This window comes from Pipistrellus kuhlii, unplaced genomic scaffold, assembly GCF_014108245.1.
Source record: "Pipistrellus kuhlii isolate mPipKuh1 unplaced genomic scaffold, mPipKuh1.p scaffold_m20_p_26, whole genome shotgun sequence".
NCBI classification, from domain to species: Eukaryota; Metazoa; Chordata; class Mammalia; order Chiroptera; family Vespertilionidae; genus Pipistrellus; species Pipistrellus kuhlii.
Genome location: NW_023425525.1, coordinates 2,450,692 through 2,459,782, shown reverse-complemented (window position 1 = coordinate 2,459,782; position 9,091 = coordinate 2,450,692). Strand labels below are relative to the sequence as shown.

The 9,091-nt window shown below is 39.9% G+C and overlaps 1 protein-coding gene across 2 annotated transcripts in view; it reads right to left on the bottom strand.

Moving 5' to 3' along the window:
• Window positions 1–9,091, bottom strand: part of IMMP2L (inner mitochondrial membrane peptidase subunit 2) — a 364,131-nt gene that overhangs the window by 219,836 nt on the left and 135,204 nt on the right. The window lies entirely within an intron of this gene.

Sequence of the window (9,091 nt, the reverse complement as noted above, 5' to 3'; positions counted from 1 at the left end):
CGATCTAGGTGTTATCTTCAAATCTCTCTGTGATTCTGAGTACCTAATGCACTTCACTGCAATAACAAGCAAAAAATCTAACATTCTGCTGTGTTGCAAACATCACAACGAAACAACATGTTTTACATAATCTCCAAAGAAGGACGTTTAGACACATGCACAGCAACCAATCTTACAGGTACTGACTTAAAGTCTGTTAAGATCAAAGCAGATGTTTTTTCCCCTAGAATAACAATGAAATCTAGAATGTTAGAAGACTAGGCTTTTCCAAGACTAAAATTGTAGACTTTTCCTTTAAAAATCTATTGAATTAATAGAAGTTTATAGGTTCAATTTTATGAAATTCTCTCTTTTACTTGCTTCAACCCAAAATCAAATGGCATGAATCAGATAACCCCAGAGTTCAATAACAAGCTTCTCAGACAAATTTAGAGGTAAAAACAAAATTAAGTGCAGTTCTCTATGACTATATTTGAGCACCAGAAAAACACAACTTAAAAATATTGAAAATCACTGAATTGAAGTCCAAGCACACAATTCATTATTTAAGAGTCTTATGTAGGAAACACGTAAATTTTACTTAGGAAAAAAACAGCCAAGATCTTTTAGGGTTTTAGTCATATTTCCAAACAAAACAAAACAAAAAAACCATAGTTCTGCAAAATGAATGTATTTGTGTACAAAGGAAATATCCTGGAACAATAGAAACCACCTGAGGTAATGAGCTATATTCTTTATAGGCAAACCACTTGTCTCTACAGAGCCACCAGGTTTCCACGTTAATTGCTGCTGTGCCTGTTCATAACCAAATGTTTAACTTTTCGTACAGTAGCTTCCTGCGTGGCGTCAACATGCCACTGTCGAGGAAACGTTTCCAGTCCTGCAGGCACATCCATTCATTGGTCAATACCAGGCATTCGCCTTTGTGGTAGCATTGACGGTTCCTAATTAAACCCTGGCTGTTTTTCACTATGCAGAAAGTAATTGGTGTGATCTCTTTAAAATGAAAGGACCGGCTGTGTTAATTTAACCCAAGGAAACTATGAGATTTGCTCATTCCGTGTGTCTCCCAAACATAAATTGTACAACCTGATGTATCGCTATCACGCGGTGGCTGACATTAGAATTTATCAGCGAGACACGCTCATACATCATGAGATGCTTCAGCACCACGGACAGGGCTTTTTAGAGCCAGGCTATTTGTCAAAATATAGGAGCTGAAATATGACCTATTAGGATGCAGGGATTGCGTAGGTCAGCAAGAAGTTTCTCAGGGATCTCGTGTGCATCCTTTAAACCTATCTGCATAAGGAACAATAACAAACTCAGCATAACGCTGAGATTCCATTGCAAGCTGCACTTTCTTAGAAAAATTGTAACAAACAAGTGCACTGAATAGACACCGAATAATGGTCATTGGAATGAAGTATTTTGTTACAGCCAAATAAATACAGATGCCCAAAGCAGAACATGATGTATTTACCAGATTAAAATTTAATCTAAACTGCCAGTAAGAGAGGAAGGACATTTGTTTCAATAACAAGAATGGCATTTCATACTTCCTATATTACCCTCTAAATCTCACATAAAATCAGCTAAGAACTGGTTAAAGTACTCAAAGTATAGAACAGAACGTATAATTTAGTGATACCATATGGCTATACCAGCAAACTTTAACTATAACAAAACTCTAAAGGTTATCCCCCATGAGTGCCAAATGAGTCTCTCATCTTGTCTGGAAGAAAACATTTTTTTTCTCACACAAAAAAATTTAAGAAATTATATATTTTCTAATTCAGATTTTCTGAAACTAAGACTAAAAATGCATTAAAACAATGTGGAGGGAAATGTGTTATTGTCAGCAATGCCAAGAAATAATATGCTACCAATCACATGCAGATCCTTTTGAACAGAAAAATAAGAAGAATCGCAAGTATGGAACATAGATCAGTTTTTTATACTGATTTCAGTTCTTAAATTTTTATTTTATTTAAATAAAAAGTGTTAAGTGGAACTGCACATCAGCAAACATAAGCTTACAATTATAATTCCTTACTCTGCTCATTGAACTATATTTTGTCTCCATTCAACAAATATTGACTGTACGGCTGTTAGTCACTGGAAAAAGAGGAAGAGGATGGTCACACTTTTCACCATTATGGGGCTTATATTCTACCGAAGGACATTCTGCTTATATATCACTGTTTTCACAAATATGTCTTAACTGTTACTTAAAGGAGTCCCAGATTCAAGCCATACTTTCAAAGAATCATAAAACTCAGAAAAATCATGGATTTTTTTTCTTGGTCTAAAATGTTTTACTTATCACAATATGCTGATATAGGAACTTCATTCAAATTGATTATTTATTCTTCACTACATATAGAAACTAGCCAAATACCATCCTCACACTGCTTAAATCAAGAAGCATGTCTACTTGCCATAAACTATTTTTAGACACAGAAACATGGGTAACTATATATTTTCCCTACTTTAAACACAGAGATTGATCACTCAAGAAATACAAGTTAAACTCAATAAGGTAATCTAGCATTGACAAAATGTTAACATATTTTACAAAGAGAATCAATTTACTTTATCAATTCTTATGAAATCTTCCAACAACTATGAAGAAAATCCTTAAAACCCCATAGATAGGCTTTAGTCATGAAAAATCAGAAGTGATATGTCAGTAAACCACAAAGCAAACAATAAAAACAACTAAAAGTTTGAAAGTATATGTTGCTACAGGAAAAACTCCAATAACATGTCCCCACAGCCATTACAAATATCAGGGGGGGTGGGGGGGATCTCATTGTTTATGTCCCCATTAAGGCAACTCGGGTTTCCTCCTAATGTTGACATTTGAGGACATGGGAAATAATGAAGAGGGATTATAGTGTGATGACATTTGATCCAGTCTCTCTCACTTTCTCCTCTTTTATTTTTTGACTCCCTAAAACAAATCATAACAAATAATTAATAGATTGTTTTTGGAGTTGTTTAAGAAAATGGTTGTCATCGATATATTTACTGTATTGAACATCCCAAATGGTCATTTGGGGACACATCTAAACAGAAAAACTACAACAATATTCACATTTAGTCCTACATCCCCCACTTCTATTATACCATTTCACCCTGCCTAAGGCATTGCTAACCAGGTCCTTGCATGGGGGCTTATCAGTATTGTACCAGAGAGAAAGGTCATGTCTAGAATCAAAATACTACACGCGGTACCATGAAGTTCTGGAAAAAGAAAGAAAAGGCACCTGGCAACACAACTGTGGCTGCTTTTGTGTGTTCCTTTGAACAGTGAGGACGTGGTGCACAGTTAAGCTGACCACCAGCGTGGTTTATTTTATACACTGAAACTGGGGAGAAATGAAAACACTATTTGTAGACAGGAATAAAATGACAAAAGCAGAGTTAGTTCTAGCAGCCATAATCCATATAACCAACCCTTAAGAATAAAGTATTAAAAGGTACTAGGACTAAACACCTCTCAGAGGGTAGAAAGCTTGCTTAACATGACAAAATCAGATTTTCAGATGAATTCCTTATAAATTTCTTAGCCAGAACGTCCATTGATGGATGGCATGGTTTTCAGCTGGGAATGTGTCCTGGAATTTCCTTTAAAGAAAGGGGCAGGGGTGACTGTAGTTCGCTAGGGCTACTAGAAGAAGGTACCACCTAGCCTTCCTCCCAGGCCGCTGTCTCTCCAGATCTCCCTCCCTTCTTCGAATTAAAGGCACCATTCATTGGACTAATGCCAACGTGGCCTCCTCTTAATTTGACTACATCTGTAAAGACTGTATTCCTTTTCTTTTTTTAAAAAATATATTTTATTGATTTTTTTTACAGAGAGGAAGAGAGAGGGATAGGGAGTCAGAAACATCGATGAGAGAGAATGATCCATCAGCTGCTTCTTGCACACCCCCTACTGGGGATGTGCCCGCAACCAAGGTACATGCCCTTGACCCTTGACCGGAATCGAACCTGGGACCTTTCAGTCCGCAGGCCAATACTCTATCCACTGAGCCAAACCGATCTCGGCAAGACCCTATTTCAAAATGAGGCCAGCTTCACAGGATTTGCGTTAGAACAGGACTGTCTTTCTGGGGACACAACTCAGCCTTGTACCAGCAGAGAGAAAGGGATAAATCTAAGGAGAGTCTGGTCAGGTTGGAATGCAGCAAAGTGGCTCAATGCAGCTTCTCAAGACCACAGTCTGTGGAAGGCAGGGCTTTCCAGTCCCTCCCCCTCCGTTCTCTGGCAGGGTTTGACAAAGATGCAAACAAAAAAATTAAAATCAATTCCCAAGAAGGATGCATGCTCTAGCAAATGTATACTTAAGCATCATTCTGGAAAAGCCATTTAGATGCCTTGAAAAAGATGTTTCCTTTTGTTTGAAGTAAAGAAGTTTTTAAATCGGTGTTTACTTACTGCCAATGATTCATTTCACCATTTCCTAATCATGGCAAAAAAAAAAAAAAAAAAAAAAAAAAAACCACACACACAAAAATGATCAGCCAGAATTATAATTTTCCATCATGCAAAACAAGGCTTACCCAAAACACTGCCAAAACGCTTCATATACTTAGGAAGATCAATTTTCTCATTTCACACTTTCAGGCCGCATTTCTCAACGTAAGAAAAGGCACATGTAATCAAGCTTGATAAGCCAGGAAGCCGAGCAAATGAGAGCAAGAAAAACGATTTGATTTAAGGGTTGAAGATATTAAATTACCACCTTAGTGCTTTGAATTCGAAAAGCACTTCCATTTCTTAAAACCAAGTAGCATTCCAAAGCTTTCCCAGAGAAGGAGAGAAATCAGCGTAGAGTGTTGGAAGGACCTTTCACGTGACTGAGCTGAGAAATGAGACTTTAAAAGTCGCACTGGGGATACAGGCACTCCCGCACCTTGGTGGAAAGGTACTCAGTGCAAAATGGTGCCCGCCGATTCTCTCCCACAGATTTGCTGAGCGTGGATGCTGCCAGGAGCCTGGAGTACCCCGAGGCCTTTGCTCTCGGGGACGAAACAAGAGCCTCGGCCACAGGCTCTCCTCTGCTGTCTGCTCAGCACCCGCTCAACCAGGGCGACCGTGTCACGAAGACCATGACCAAAGGCACTGGCCCTGTCCAGTGGCTGGGCATCCCACCGGTGCGGGCTCTCGGGTGGCCCTACAGGAACCCTGTGGCCACGGAACCACAGGCGGGAAGAAACAATGCGCCTTGGTATTCAGCTGCGGCGGCTACGTTTTAGGACACGGGCAACACACGGGTGGGCAAAAGTAGGCCCGCAGTTGTGAGTCCACAAAACACAGCTTATTCTGGTATTGTTATGTATTAATTGTTGTATTATTTATTTGTGTTCTGTAAGCCCACCTCTGTCCACCCCATAGAATTCATTGCTTCTTATGTAACAGCGCAACCCATCTTAAATTTTTTCAAACATTTCCTTATTGTTGAAAATATTACAGATGCCCTCCCCGCCACCACCGCCTCCTTCACCCCATTCTACCCCCTCCCCAGGCCTTCACTGCCTTACTGTGTGTGCCTATGGGCTATGCACACATGCATACAAGTTCTTTGGTTAATCTAATAGCCCCCCACAAATAAACAATGACATGGTTTGTTCCAAGTAGCTGTAATTTACAGATAAAAACCCTGCAAAACTACTTACAATAAATTACTGTGGTCTAGTGGGAAAAGTGGGGCATAGCTTAAAAAATAAAAAGGTCAGAGGGAACATTCTACTGACATACACTCCACTGCTTTTAATTCATTTGAAGTCACACTCAGTTCTTACAAACTGAAAAGTATAATCGTTGGCTTTGCCAATGAAGAATGTCAGAAAATAGGTGGTCAGCTTAGCATTTGTGCGCCTTCCAATAATATAACTTCCTTGTAAAATCCTTTTAAGGAAATGAGAGCCACCTGTACTAGGAAGGAAAAAATGTTAAAATATTAAAACTTAGTAGAGCCCGGCCAGCATGGCTCAGTGGTTGAGCATCAACCTATGAACCAGGAGATCAAGATTCAATTCCAATCAGGACACAGACCCAGATTGCAGGCTCCATGCGCCAGTGTGGTGTGCAGGAGGCAACCAATCAGTGATTCTCTCATCATTGATGTTTCTACCTCTCCCTCTCCCTTCCTTTCTGAGATCAATAAAAATGTATATGTTTTAAAAATTACGATCCCTTAAATATCACAAAGACAGCTGAAAATGCCAGATTGCTAAATATTTTTTAGTGAACATGATGTTTAAAAATGATCTCCGTTGATCCCTTTATTTTAAATTCTATTTGACTTTTGTTAGAATACGTGAGCAAACAAATACACATGATGTCCACTGGATGGCTAGTGTTTCACCAACAGAAGGGATAGCCTTGCGTTTTTGTGATAGACTTACCCTATTTGCACTGTACAGTGCAGAACATTTTTTGGAACTGAGCTAATGAAAGACTAAATTAGGACACAATTTTACTGCTCTGGGAATCTCCACGGCACCATTACCCAGAGGCCAAATCCTAACTGATTCTAATAAACCAGAACAATGGCCAGAGGCTGGGCCAGGCTGCTCCTTCTTTGTCCGATGGTATTTACCAAGAAATTAAACCGTTAGGAGCTGCCCAGTACACCAGCACAAAGACGGACCAGATAGACGCCCCGCCTGCGCTGGGTTAGAGAGTTATCTATGGCAGAAAACATCTCTGAAGGAGAAAGAGATAAGGAATGAGGGAGCAATTAGGCGGCTTCCAGGCGTGTTCTGTGAAAACTCCAGATAACGGTGATTAACCTGAGCCGGACCCGCAGGTGAGTCATCTCTATGGAAAAAGCTGTTCCTCTTGACACAGAGGACATAAAATAGTGCCTGTTCTCTGTGTAAAAACAGCAATAAGACTCCTTTTCTAAAACAGAAGGAACAAACCCCATTTTTCTTCTAATTAAAAGTCCTATTTTGAGCTAGAAAAGGAGAACACTTAATAAGGTGTATTCCACCTGCGAAAAATTGGTTCCCCACAGTTTCCCAGCTGGAGGAAAACCTGGGAGAGTCTGTTCTCGGACCAGATGGCCTTATAGGGTTGGCGTCACAATGTCTTCATAAACTGAAACTCCAATTTCATTTCTATAGCCATTTTGGTGCTTTCTATGATCTCATGTCCTGAACCCAGGTTCCAATTCCAATTCAACATCCTCCTTACGTTATTTTCGTGAGCACAATGAACAGGAGTGGTGGCGGGGGGAGAGGGGGGCAGGAAAAAAAAAGGGAGAGACACAGATAGAGCAAGTTAGTCCCCCCAAAAGTGAGATACTACAGACTAAAAGGCAAGGAAAGAACAAAGAAACAGACAACAGGACTGGGGCCAGGGACAGAGGGACAGCGCCTTCTGTCCACGAGAAGTGCCTGCTTACCCGTATTTTCCGGTGTATAAGACGACTTTTGAAATGAAAAAAAGTCAACCAAAATCGGGGGCAAAAGACCAAAATTGCACAAAAATTACCTGCAGATCTTGACGGCAAAGTAAGTCTTTTCTTTGAAGTGGGGGGTAGTCTTATAGAGTGAATATAGGCCTATGTTTTAACTGTAAAATTAGGGGGTCGTCTTATACGCCGGAAATATGGCGTATTTGCCCTCGTTAAATGTTGGCTCGTGTCCGTTATCACCTGCTCCCTCTACTGCTCTTTAGAAGACTGTGTGTTCCTGAGCCCAGGTGAGTCCTAACTGGATGTGGTTGGCTTGCACACTCAGTCTGCGGGGTTCTGATCTGCATGCAATCCAAACCAACAGCTACGTGCCTTTCAAAGGTACTCCAGGGAGCATCCTGTATTTACTGTTCAACAAACTCAATACAGATCTGGAGCACAAATGAAGAGAAGCGAAGAAATATAATCAGACAGGGGTTCATTAAGTCAATAGGCCAAGTGCTTTGACCAGATGGCTTTCTGGAAATACCTGAATTCTCACAAATGTCATAGAGTGTGAGAACTGAAGACAGGTCCATCTGCCTAAAGGAACTGCTGCTCCCCAATCATCCTACTGACAACTCCATGCTGTCCTCCCAGCTATCAAGGCTGGTTGGCTTCTTGGGGAGAAAAAGTGTCTACTCTTCTCCTGAAAGAGTAGTTCTCAAGCCACTTGGTCCATGACTGAGTGACAAAGCAGAGCAAAAATTAAAACTATTGAGAGAGCTGCTAGAGATAGTCTCTTCTTGTCCACTATGCTTACAGTAGAAGAAGATACCTGGGTGATTAAACAGTGTAAGAATCATGGGATAGCATGCCTTTAATTGAAAAACACAAGACTAGTCGGTAGTAGGAGAGAACTAGCACTCAGATCTTCTGACAGTTAAAACAATGATCTCTACACTCAGCAACCAAAAATTCTAGCCTGGTCAGTGCTGGGAGAAAGCAAAAGAGAGACAACTAACAGTAACTCAGATATTTTTTTTCTGGTGTTAACACCACATTCCATACCTACACTAATACTTATGTTACAATCTTAGATATGATTTACTTACTAGAATTAACACTAGGGAGAATGAGAATTCAGTTCCCTCACACCCCTCCAGGTTTTCCCTCCCAATTGTTCCTCAAATATAATTTTACCACAACTTTCTGTTAAATCAGCATTCACATAGACATTATTATGATTAATTACAGCAGAACCACATGTATACAATGACTATCATTGCAATTTGTCTCCTGTACAATATTGTATTCCCTACAGGTTATCACTGCCTTATTCTTTTTTTACTTTCCTAATTTTTCTCTGTTCCTAAAACAATTCATGCCCAGATTCTCCACATAACTAAAACGCTGTGCTAACATCCCTGGGTTAATACATGATGCTTCCCCTGCTCTCTTCATCACTGTGGGATGAGGTTTTCTTTTTGTTCCTTATTGGTATTTTAGTGACATTTCAAGGAGAGAAGATAAACGCATTTGTTCAATCAACCATATTGAACAAAGAGCTCAAGATTGATGCTTAATATCTGTGTGCACTATTGAAACATTACCAGATGTTAACAAATGCCAAAAGTCATAAAACACAGAGTGTCATCACAAGGAGCAGGTATGGAA